The sequence below is a fragment of the Mirounga leonina genome, unplaced genomic scaffold (genome assembly GCF_011800145.1).
Source record: "Mirounga leonina isolate KUSES-001 unplaced genomic scaffold, KU_Mleo_1.0 Mir_173, whole genome shotgun sequence".
In the NCBI taxonomy this organism is placed as follows: Eukaryota; Metazoa; Chordata; class Mammalia; order Carnivora; family Phocidae; genus Mirounga; species Mirounga leonina.
In genome coordinates, this window is record NW_023270447.1 from 67,579,910 (window position 1) to 67,592,266 (window position 12,357).

The following is a 12,357-nucleotide window of genomic DNA, read 5'->3' on the forward strand; positions in this document are numbered from 1 at the left end:
TCTTACTGAAATTGCACCCCGAGAAAGCTGGAAGTTACCGTTTGCAAACACTAGTCCATGCAAACCAAGATACCATCAATCCTGGGCACTAAAGCAATATACTGAAATAAAGTGATGAAGACTGAACCTGCATCTAATCCCAATTTCAAGTCCGAATTTATCGAGTCAAACTTTTGTACTAAACTTTTTTTTTTTTTTAGCTGAGACTCCGTGTACACACCTAATTGCAAAAGGACTTCCACGATTTTTTTTTTTAAGTTGTTTGTAAAAACACTACTGCTTAATGAAGGAGAGCTACAAGTGTGATCAAATGAATGTTTTTAAAAAAGGCCGCGGATAGAGACCAAAGGCTTGAAAGCCCAGTAACGGCGCAGTGGGAGCAGGCGGCGAGAAACGCTGGAAAACTCGGGGCAAGGATCCCCCGACTCTGCGGACAAGGTTAAAGGAGTCGACAAACACAATCCCGGGGCCTGACCCCGAGCTCCCGACCCTCACGTGGCGGAATCCGCACGCAGGGACCCACCTTTAGGACCCCGGCCGGACCCGAAGCTTCATCCTCCCGCCACAGGCGAAACTCTGCCCGTTTTCGGTCAGGCGCAGGAATCCACGGCCGCTTCAGAGGGCTTACTAATTTCTCTCGGGGACGCTGGCCGCGCGAAGGTTCTCAAAGCAACTTCGACGCCAAACGGTCACACAGGCCCCGCCCCTTTCCCGCCGCACTCTGCGGCCGAGCATGCGCAGCGCAGGTGGTCGGGCGGGGCCCACGTTCCCTTGGCAACAGAGGGCGGGGAAGAGTCCTCAGTGCTGCCCAGGGTCTGATCTTTGAAGCCGTCCTACAGGGCCCCAAATTTGGACCCTTAAATGCTGGGGCAACGGCGGGATGGACTCAGAGTTCAGGCGCGGCATTTGGATTTACTGGATTCGAGAGATGGGTCTATTAGCAATTTCTGTAAATCCCAATTTCTTCATCCTTGAAATGGGGTTTATTATAGCGCCTTTGCCATAGGCATGTGAAGATTGGAAAGGCAATGTTGGTAAAGTTCCACGTACATAGTAAATTCCCAGTAAAAGGAATTATCTGCAGCGATGGAGAGAGGGTTCAGGCTTTTTCCATTTTGGGGCACTCTTCGTATATTAAAAGAATCCCAAAAGAGTGTGCAAAAATCATGGTGTGTTTTAAATGCTACTTAACAAATTAACACTTTCAACACCTAAAAAAGTATAGGATCAAATAATTGTGCTATTCTTTTTTTTTTTTTTTTTTACGATTTTATTTATTTATTTGACAGAGAGAGACACAGCGAGAGAGGGAACACAAGCAGGGGGAGTAGGAGAGGGAGAAGCAGGCTTCCCTCCGAGCAGGGAGCCCGATGCGGGGCTCGATCCCAGGACCCTGGGATCACGACCTGAGCCGAAGGCAGACGCTTAACGTCTGAGCCACCCAGGCGCCCCTAATTGTGCTATTCTTAAAATCATAATAGGATTATAGAAGATATATAGAGTTGAATGATGAATTTATTGCAATTTTGTCTTAAACCATACTTCTTGAGATATTATCAAAAGTCTGTGTCCTGGTGCGCCTGGCTGGCTCAGTTGTTAAGCGTCTGCCTTCGGCTCAGGTCATGATCTCAGGGTCCTGGGATCGAGCCCCGCATCGGGTTCCCTGCTCGGCAGGGAAGCCTGCTTCTCCCTCTCCCACTCCCCCTGCTTGTGTTCCCTCTCTCGCTGTGTCTCTCTCTGTCAAATAAATAAATAAAATCTTAAAAAAAAAAGTCTGTGTCCAGACCAAAAGGCCCTCCTGACCCCTGCTGCTATGGTCCCTAAATGTCCTCTGCAGTTAACTTCAAATTTAGACTCTTTGGTGATTCTGAATACTTCATTGGTAACTGAACTTAATTTCTGCAACAGTTATTCTTACCTTTCTAATATAATATATACTAAGTACATCATTTTATTATTTGTTTTCTGTTCCCTTTGTTCCGTTTCTCTGCCTTCTTTTGGCTAATTTGAACATCTTCTAATATCCCATTTTTTTTTAAAAAGATTTTATTTATTTGACAGAGAGAGACACAGCGAGAGAGGGAACACAAGCAGGGGCAGTGGGAGAGGGAGAAACAGGCTTCCCGCGGAGCAGGAAGCCTGATGCGGGGCTCGATGTGGGACTTGATCCCAGGACCCTGAGATCATGACCTGAGCCGAAGGGAGACGCTTAACGACTGAGCCACCCAGGCGCCCCCTAGTATCCCATTTTAACTACTGTGTTTATGACAGTATCTATTTGTATACTTTTCTTTTAGTAGTTGCTCTAGTGATTGCAATAAACATAATTTACTTTCCACAGTACACTTAGAATCAGTATTTTACTACTTCAAGTGGAATGTAGAACTATTACCCCCAAATAAATCCCTTTATCATCTCCCCACACTTTTGTTATAGTTGTTTTATGTATTAGAATCATAAACCCTATCAGGCAGTGTTAATAATTTTTACTGTCAATAGTAAATATTTTTATTTTTTTTAAGATTTTTAAAAATTTATTTGACAGAGAGAGACACAGTGAGAGAGGGAACACAAGCAGGGGGAGTGGGAGAGGGAGAAGCAGGCTTCCCGCAGAGCAGGGAGCCTGATGCAGAGCTCGATCCCAGGACTCTGGGATCATGACCTGAACCGAAGACAGACGCTTAAGGACTGAGCCACCCAGGCGCCCCAATAGTAAATATTTTTAAAATTACTCAAGAGAATAGTCTACTATGTTTACTCAGATATTTACCATTTCTGTTCTTCTTTCATTCTTGATGTTCCCCATTTCCTTCAGGTATCATTCCCCTTCTATCTGAAGAACTTCCTTTAGCAATTCTTTTAGAGCGGGACGGTTGCCAAAAAATTCTTTTGGTTTTCCTTCTCTAATAATGTCTTTATTTTACCTCTACTCCTGAAGAATATTTTCACTGGATATAGAAGGGTATTTCTTGATAGGGTAGGAGAAAAAAACCCCAGGGAGGTGCGACTACCAAATGACCATCGCTTACCTAATCACAATACCTGGAAGATGGAGTACTCTGATTCCAGTCTAGGTCATATAATAAAAATTTTGACACTTTCCCTCCTTGATCGATCCATTTGTGATGTTCAACTCTTAGAACTTCCAAATTATGTAAGCCAGTAGATTCTCTCTCTCTTTTTTAGTTTTATTTATTTATTTTAGAGAGGGGGGCGGCGAGTGTGAGCAGGGGAGGAGAGGAGAAGAGGGAGAGAGAGAGAGAGAATCTTCAAGCAGACTCCCCTCTGAGTGTGGAGCTCTACTCAGGGCTCGGTCCCAGGACCCTGACATAATAGATTCTCTTTGTACTTGACCTACTTTGATTTGGTTTTCTGTCATTTGCAGCCAAAATCTTGTCTAGTAAATGTATCCATGAGCAATTGCTGACAACAAATGTGTTTTATTTTCTAAGTTAACATAAGTTGGTCTAAGCAAGATAAAGCAGTTGAGTCTTTAAGTTGTGTAGACTCTTGTTTCTAATAAATGAATGACTTGTACAAGTAAAATATATCAATGAGAGATAAGCCCTAGCTTTTGTGTAACAACTTCAGGAGAACTGGAGCACTGAGTGCACATCCCTGCTTCTGATAATAGGACCAAGAGAAAAAAAAAACATGATAAAAAAGACTGAATCCTCATCCCAGGTGAGGACTACCACTGAGTGTGCAAACTGCCTTTTCATGGGGGCAGTTACCTAATTTTTGAGACATTAATTTGTATTGTTGCATACTTCTCCTCCCTTGCATCTTTGTCAGAGGGATTTTGGTAGGACCCAAAGCAGAAGCTGTTGGAAGTCAAGAGCTGTCTTATGTTTTGTGAAAATTCAACCTGACTGAAAAGATTATGAAAATATCCAGGGAGAGGGATACCTAAATGGTTCAGTTGGTTAAGCGTCTGCCTTTGGCTCAGGTCATGATCCCAGGGTCCTGGGATAGAGTCCTGCATTGGGCTCCTTGCTCGGCAGGGAGCCTGCTTCTCCCTCTGCCTGCTGCTCCCCCTGCTTGTGTGCTCTCTCTCTCTCTGACAAATAAATAAATAAAATCTTTCAAAAATGTAAAAAAAAAAAAAAGAATAAGAAAATATCCAGGGAAGGAGTGTGTGTGTGTGTGTGTGTGTGTGTGTGTGGTTAAGAAGACAAAGAAGTGCCTTAGAGAAAACCAAGGAAGAAAAGATTTCAGAAGGCTAGGAAGCGAGTGAAGGTCTATAGTTTTGTGATTTGAGACAACCTGCTCCATGTTCTTTGACAGCACCATGGGGAGAGGGCTGGACCCTGAGTATAAGGAGTTTTATCCTCAATGAAGATGCACATGCCCTAAGCCACGGGTCCTGATGAGATCATGCAGATTGGGGCAATGGCCATCTCTGTGGTAACCAATCTGGACTATTGAGCCAATCGCTGCAGAGCCTCCCTGATGCTTTAATGGTGGATAAGACCCACCCTAGGATATATACATATCTCTGGTGGAATTCTTGGGAATGCCAATAATGACTAAGATTAAGTTTTCTGCCAGTGTAACAGCATGAGGCTTCAGGTTTGGATTTAAGTTCATTACGAGAAAATAAATGTTATTTTCTCCATACCTGAATATGCCCTAAAATTCATCCCTGTTACTTCTGGATGAAGCACCAGACCGCAACTTAGTTCCTTGACTTACCACTTTTGAATAAGTATCTGAAGAGAGAGGCTCAATAGCAGTCAAGCCATAGTCCTAAAATTCCCCCAGAGTTCATCCATAATCAGTGGCATTCATACCCTTAGGAAAACACCTAAATATTAAGATATCCTGCTTTAGGTCCAGAGTAGGAGTTCAGAAAGAATGAGAATTAATCCACAACTTCATTCTTTGTATTCTATATCTCCCTAAAAAGGCTTCTTATATATTTCCCCCCAACCATAACCTTCATCACTTTTGTAATGGAAAAACAGCCCCATAAATTTATTGAAAAAAATCAAGAGTCAAAGAATGATCCAAAATAATAGTATGAGATTTCACCAGATAATTAGTACACAGCTAATTGCCAATAACGATCTGCAGTAGAGAGAATAAGAATGAGTCACAAATCTGTTTGTGTCCTTGATGAGCCCTTTTCCTTCTTCAACATTCTTTAAGCTAAAGAAAATTTTTATTTTTTTAAAAGATTTTATTTATTTATTTGTCAGAGAGAGAGAGCAAGAGAGAGAGCGAGTGTACAAGCAGGGGGAACGGCAGAGAGAGGGAAAGGGAGAAGCAGGGAGCCCAATGCAGGACTCGATCCCAGGACTTTGGGATCATGACCTGAGCCGAAAGCATACGCGTAACTGACTAAGCCACCCAGGCATCCCTAAGCTAAAGAAAAATTTCAAAAAGCACACAAATTATGTGTAACATCCTGTCTCAGGACAACTATTTGAAATATATATATATATATATATATATACTTTTTTTTCTGGTTATCAAACACACAAATTGCAATGAAACTTTCTGTGTAGGTCTTTCTCTGCATCTCTGCCTGACATGTACTTTCTTTCTGTTTCTGGAACTGTAGGTCTTTGTCTCTCACAGCTTATCTCCTAGTACTTAACACAATACTGGGCAGGGAGTCACTTGATAAATGTTTGTTTAATGAATGGATGCATGTGTGTATCCTTTCTGCTTCAGAATATCTTTGTTTCTATTTCTCATTGTCACATCCTGGCGGATGGTGGTATTGTTCCAAGAGATAGGGAACACAAGAGTGGGGGAGGTGAGCAGTTGAAGGAGTGGGGCACTCAGACAAATAATAGGTTCAATTTTATTTTTTAAAAAAGATTTTATTTATTTATTTGAAAGAGAGAGCGAGAAAGCGAGCACAAGCACAAGTGGGGCAGAGGGGCAGAGGCAGAGGGAGAAGCAGACTCCCCACCTCCCCACTGAGCAGGAAGCCCAATATGGGGCTTGATCCCAGAACCCTGGGATCATGACCCGAGCTGAAGGCAGATACTTAACTAACTGAGTCACCCAGGTGCCCCTGGGTTCAATTTTAGATATGTTGAGTCTGAGATGCTGTGGAATACCTAAAGGGAAATATTTAATAGACAGTTGGATAAACAGTTCAGAAGAAATATCTGGGAAAGAGTTGTAGTTTTTTTGAGTCCTTGCATAGAGTTGATGATTATAGCCATAGAAGTGGGTAGTGAGAGTACACTCATTGTGGGTAGAATGAGGTGAAAAGAAGGTCAAAGACAGAAGCCTTGAGGAACATTGATAACTAATCAATTAGCATAGATATGGGAACACAAGAAAGGGACTAAAAAGAAATGGCTAAGGCCATAGGAGGAAAACTTGGAGAATATGGTATCACAAAGCCAAATGGTGAGGTTTAATAGAGGATGAGGTCTGGGCACCTGGGTGGCTCATTCAGTTAAGTGTCTGACTCTTAGTTTCGGCTCAGGTGGTGATCTCAGGGTCATGATCCCATGGTTGTGAGATCGAGCCCCTTATCAGGGCCCCGTGCTTAGCGTGCAGTCTGCTTGAGATTCTCTGTCTCTGCCCCTCCTCCTGCTTATGCGTGTGTGTGCCCTCTTTCTCTTTCTCTCAAATAAATAAAAATCTTAATTAAAAAAAAGAGAGGATGAAGTCAATAGTAGCAATGCCGTTGATTGATGAAATAAGGACTGATAAATAGCCATAGGATTTAGCAACAAAGTCATTAGTGAATTCACCAAGAGTGATTCCTGTAACAGGCAGAAGCCAGACAGCAGTGGATTGAGGAATGGGTGTGAAAGAAATGAAACAGTGAGTGTGGTCAGCTCTTCTAAGAGGCATGTGGCTATGACAAAGAGACTCTCCTTTGTAATTAGAGGAAAGAAAGAATGGTAGTTTTAATTGCAGAAAATGGTGCATTTGGTGCCAGGAACTGAGGAAGTTCTTATTTAATTGTTTGTATAGTATTTTCTCTATGAAAATAAGAGGTCAGGTCATCTGCTGTGAATGAAGTGATAGGGTCAGAGATTTGAAGAGAAAGGAGAAAATGAATAGTCACTGTGAAGAATGGAAGAGAGAACTGACAAAAGAGGCATGGGAGGATTTCTAGACAATATCATTAGTCCAGTGGAGGCTGAGGAACTTGAATTTATATTTGTGCCATCTTGGTAGGTTCTATGACTTTTATCAACAATAATAAGCAGTCCAGGTGTGGACATGGAGAAGTAGGAACAACATAAGGTCCATAGGAGAGAGTTGAGGATATTGATAAGTGACTAGTAGAAAGTATAAAAGGAAGAGAAGACAGCAGAGGTGAATAAATAGAATGAAGATAGACTGATCAAAGAACCAGAGGTCTTTATAAAATAGAAGTGGAGCTTTAGAGGGAAAAATTGAGTGAGAAAACAGAGGAGATAGAAGACTGTAGTCAGAAAGTGGGATATCTGGATACATTATCTCCGAGTTGGAGCAATTTTAGTCAATCAAAGGGTTCAAGATGTGTCTTTGGAATGGGGGAAGTTCAAGTAGAAATGGGAAAAGTTCACTGAAATTGAGAAGCTAAATAAACTGAGAGACCAAGGTGTTGGAAGTGTCCATGGGAAAGGTTAATTCATGGCAGAAGAGGAAAACAGTGAGCCAGCAGCTAAATTCTTCAATGAATGTTAAAGAGTGACTAGGAGATGAGTAGGTGTCAGTAATAAGAAGGGGTACTCAAATAAAGCCTGATGAAATAAGCTTGAAAGGAACATGAATTTTTAATTAAGTGCAGGAAAAGGGAGGATGGGGGATACAGACTCAACTTTAAATCCTAAGACAGATAGTATAGGAGACTGAGCATCCTTCACTTGAGAGCTGCAAGTGAAGTAGTTATCATTAGAGATAGACACAGCCAGGAAACCACAGAGGAGCACATCGAAATGAAAAAAAAGAAAAGAAAAGAAAAGAAAAGAATTGGATTCACACAGTATCCGGGTCCAAATGCTAACTCTATCACTTACAACTTTGTCAGAAGTAGGGGGAATCTGCTTAACTAATCTTTGAGCCCTCTAATTTGTAATCAGCATTTCCTTGGAAATATGATCTCTTGATGTCTACAATAAAGTGAGGAGACCATCTCTCCTCACATTTGTGTTATACTCTATTGGAGGGGTCCCAAAGTAGGATTAATATGTCAGAAATTTTAGTAAAAACTGATATTTCAAGTTTTGATTTTTGCTCTTTCTTGTGTGTTCTTGAGACCTCATTCTTCCCCTGTCTCTCCCTTTCCTTAGACATGACACCATTTGAGCTGAGGCTGAGTCAAATCCAAGTGACAGATGCTGGACTCTGTTCCTGAGGCTTCATTACTGCACCAGGCTTGTCCTGATGGCTTATTTTTTTTCCCTTCACATCAGTTCTCTTCCAGAAGTCCCTTAGCAAACAGACATCTTGGCTGTCCTATCAATTAGGTAGGCCTGGAGAATATGTCTAGATCCTAGCCATGGGGACATTTTAGGCTTAATCTGGTTTCCCCACATTGTGAAAAATGTTTGGAATTAGAAGGGATGTGAGGTTTCCATGATACTTGGTTACAAACATCTAGTCAATTACATAGTCTTCTACTATGCCTGGTAAGTAACAGATGCACAGGTTGAGTTAACTTTTCTTTCTTTTTGTTCCCAGAGCATCCCTTCTGTAATATTCACCACACTGTAGACTAATTATCTGTTTGGTTGTGTGTCCTTCTCAGAAAGTGTATGTGACACAATTTCCAAAATTCTTTCAACCAAGCCCTTGTTTTAGTCTCCCATTTATTACTTTCCCTTCTTCTCAAAGAGTAGTAGTAAAAACATATTATCTACTTCGTGCCTTATGACTCAGTATTTTTCATGTCTAGGGGGCTTTTTTGCCTGGAGGATACTCACAGCTATTTGTTGTTTAATGCCGAATTTACAAAATCATACTTTTTTTTTTTTTAAAGATATTTACTTATTTGAGAGGAGGGGGAGGGGGTGAGGGGTAGAGGGAGAGGGAGAATCTAATCTCAAGCAGACCCCCCGCTGAGTGCAAAGCCCAACACAGGGCTCAATCCCACAACCCCGAGATCATGACCTGAGCCGAAACAAGAGTCAGATGCTTTAACCAACTGAGCCACCAGGTGCCCCCAAATCATATTTCTAATAAATGAAATGTTGAAATCATTTTTGCTTGATCATTTAACATATAATACACATTTGATTAATTTAATTCCCTTAAACAATTTAAGCTGGAATTAAAAATTTAATATGACTGATACTTTTGAATATTTCATATGCTTTAAACATCAGCAAAGTATGCACAAATACAAAAATTGCAAAATCAACTACACTTGTATCTAAACCTATTCAATGCCATATTACTGCATTATCTTTATACTGCTTTATACCTCTTAAGATTATACAACATTTGATATCTTCTTAAGGTTTCAGTAGTAGCATTTTGATTATTTTCTAGGATTTCAGAAATCTTATCAAATCCAGTAGAAAAAGAAATACAACTTTAGACCAGTTGAGGTTCCAGGATCTGTGATATTAACTAATTCTTTCTTGGTTGGGATATAAAACCTAGTTTTGTTGTCCAGGGTAATTTAGACCATTTGTTAAAAACCCTTTTGTAATAGTAAGTTTTTAAGTACCACAGGATTTGTAATTCTCTGTCTTCTTTATGGTTTTTAATTTTTGAAACTTAGTGTCTGTCTTGGAAATGATGTAAGTTCTAAGTTTTTCATGACCAATAGTCCTTAATCAATCATCTTGCCATTATATAACATCGATCTGCTTAAAAACTTATGTATTTCTTACCAGTATTTTATTATAATTAGTAGGGCCATTTAGTTGTTTTCTCTCCTGAGAGATGGAAGATTGATTCACCCTTCTCATTCCTGGAATATCGGCTCAACTCTATTTTTACTTGCTTATTGTAAATCTGGTGCTGAGTAATTGACAGACTCCCCTTCTATCTGGTTGTGGTAATTTTACAAAATTACTAGTCTTGATGGCTCCTTCATCCTACTTTTTGGTTCCTTTTTATCTGCTTGCTCATATATGAAACATAAATATAGGCAAATTATATGTGGATTTATTTGTTTATTAATTTATTTATTAAAGATTTTATTTATCTATTTGCCAGAGAGAGAGAGAAAGAGCGCATAAGCAGGGGGAGCGGCAGGCAGAGGGAGAAGCAGGCTCCCCACTGAGCAGGGAGCCTGATGTGGGGCTTGATCCCGGGACCCTGGATTATGACCTGAGCCGAAGGCAGACGCCCAACCAACTGAGCTACCCAGGCGTCCTTACATATGGATATATTTAAATCAACACATCCTTTACAGAAGAAAAAATAAATGTGCATCCACACCTGTACACTCAAAGACCCACATGTAACTCATTATTAAACATATATTGTATTCATCCTTCTATTGTATTAAATTTTTTTGTTTACTTAAAGCTATATTTTTTGTTTACTTCTCTCATTTGAGTCTTAGTATGAATGCATAGCCTTTGTAGATTTGACTTATTCCAATTCACTCTAATGATGACATTTTATTTATTTATTTATTTATTTATTAAAGATTTTATTTATTTATTTGAGAGAGAGAGAGAGAGAATGAGAGACAGAGAGCATGAGATGGGGGAGGGTCAGAGGGAGAAGCAGACTCCCTGCCAAGCAGGGAGCCCGATGCGGGACTCCATCCCGGGACTCCAGGATCATGACCTGAGCCGAAGGCAGTCACTTAACCAACTGAGCCACCCAGGCGCCCTAATGATGACATTTTAAAGTTAAATTATCACAACTTTACCAGTGGGCACATGTCTAGGCTTTGTCCTTTTAGCTCTGCCCCTGACATCCTTGAAATATCCCTTCTTTCTCGCCATAACAGAATCTTCTAAAGTCATACTAAATTTTTTCCCCTGCCCCATATAATCAGCTACTCTACAATGAATTCCAGATAATTTTGGTGGATAAAACTACTAAAAATCAAATTTAGATGTTAGGGATATACATGAGAGTAAATATAGGGCCAAAATATTAGAGCTGCTAGTAGGTCTCTTTTAGTAGTGACAAACTTGGAAAAAAAAATTCAAGGTCATGATCTTGCAGTGCTATTTTCCATTTTAACATGTTATGTTACTGAATCATACTTTTTTTAGACTATATGGTTCATTGAGCACTAATGCTGTCCCATGCATTGACAAATATTTTCTTGTTCTGTGAATTATTTGCTCTTCTGAGAGTCAGGAAGGCCCTCAGAAAGTGGAGGGCTATTCCTCTCAATAGAAATCTTTGGACATCTATATTTTATTTTAGTTCTTGCATCTGAATTATAAACTATTAAAGCTGGAAAAGCCTTTAGAGACTCTCTTGTGTAATCCATACAGATTACAGATATACCAGACATTTGTCTCTCCCCTTGTTTTTAAGCATCCTGATCTCTCTTTTAGGGAAATTCTCCACTGTGAGGACAATCTCTCTGCTTGTCTCCTCTCACAGTAGAATAGAGAGGGATAGGTTCTTTCCATATTTTCTTCCTGATATGGCCAGTAGCTTAGCATGTAACCTAAACTTGGCCAATCAGATGATCATTCTTAGAACTTTGAATCCTGTTCAAGTGATGTTGTGACCGAGATTTTCAAATGTTTGTCAGACCCCATTTTCTTATCCTCCTGGGCATACAGATATACTACATTTTCCTGAAGTTAGGTGCATCCATGTGACTTGAGTTCTGGACAGTGGAACACAGAAACAATGCCCAACATGTAGGCCTGACCTATATAAACATCCCACATGTGATCTTTGCCCTCTCTTTCCCCAACTATTGGCTGAATGGAGAAGACTCCACAGACATAGAAGAGGACAGAAACACAAAATGGAAGGATTATGGATCCCTGAGCCAATGCCTGGAAGAGAGCTGCCCAGAAAATCCACTAGACCAGGAGCACCCATATTGGACTATTGTGTGAAACAGAAATAAACTTCCACAGTGTAGAACCTCTATAATTTGGGAGGTTATCTTAGCATTTAGCTTACCCAGACTCAAAGACAGAATGTTTGGCATAAAGTTTATTTTAGCAATATCTGTGACATGGATCAAGCTATTCTTGCTGACAGATCTTGGGAGGTCCCTCATTTTGTTCATTGTCTAAACCTCTTCTTAGAGCTTCTCATCATTTGGGCAAGCCACCATATTTTTCCTTTTTTGGTTTAAAACAACCAGACCTGGGTGTCTGGTTGGCTTAGTCATTAGAACATGTGACTCTTGAGTTCAAGCCCCATGTTGGATGTGGAGCTGACTCAAAGGAAGAGGAGGAAGGAAGAAGAAGAAGAAGAAGAAGAAGAAGAAGAAGAAGAAGAAGAAGA

At 40.5% G+C, this 12,357-nt stretch overlaps 1 protein-coding gene across 3 annotated transcripts in view; it reads right to left on the reverse strand.

Annotated features, from left to right (window-relative positions):
• ZMYM1 (zinc finger MYM-type containing 1) overlaps nt 1-12,357 on the reverse strand; it is a 45,738-nt gene that overhangs the window by 23,345 nt on the left and 10,036 nt on the right. Inside the window, exon 1 of one of the 3 annotated variants that reach the window (XM_035019142.1) lies at nt 524-704. The exons of 1 other annotated variant lie outside the window; for it this stretch is intronic. The gene's annotated coding sequence lies outside the window, so the exon portion shown is untranslated. Of the gene's footprint in view, nt 1-523; nt 705-12,357 lie in introns of those variants that run through there. One more of the 3 variants, XM_035019140.1, reaches the window with a different exon arrangement.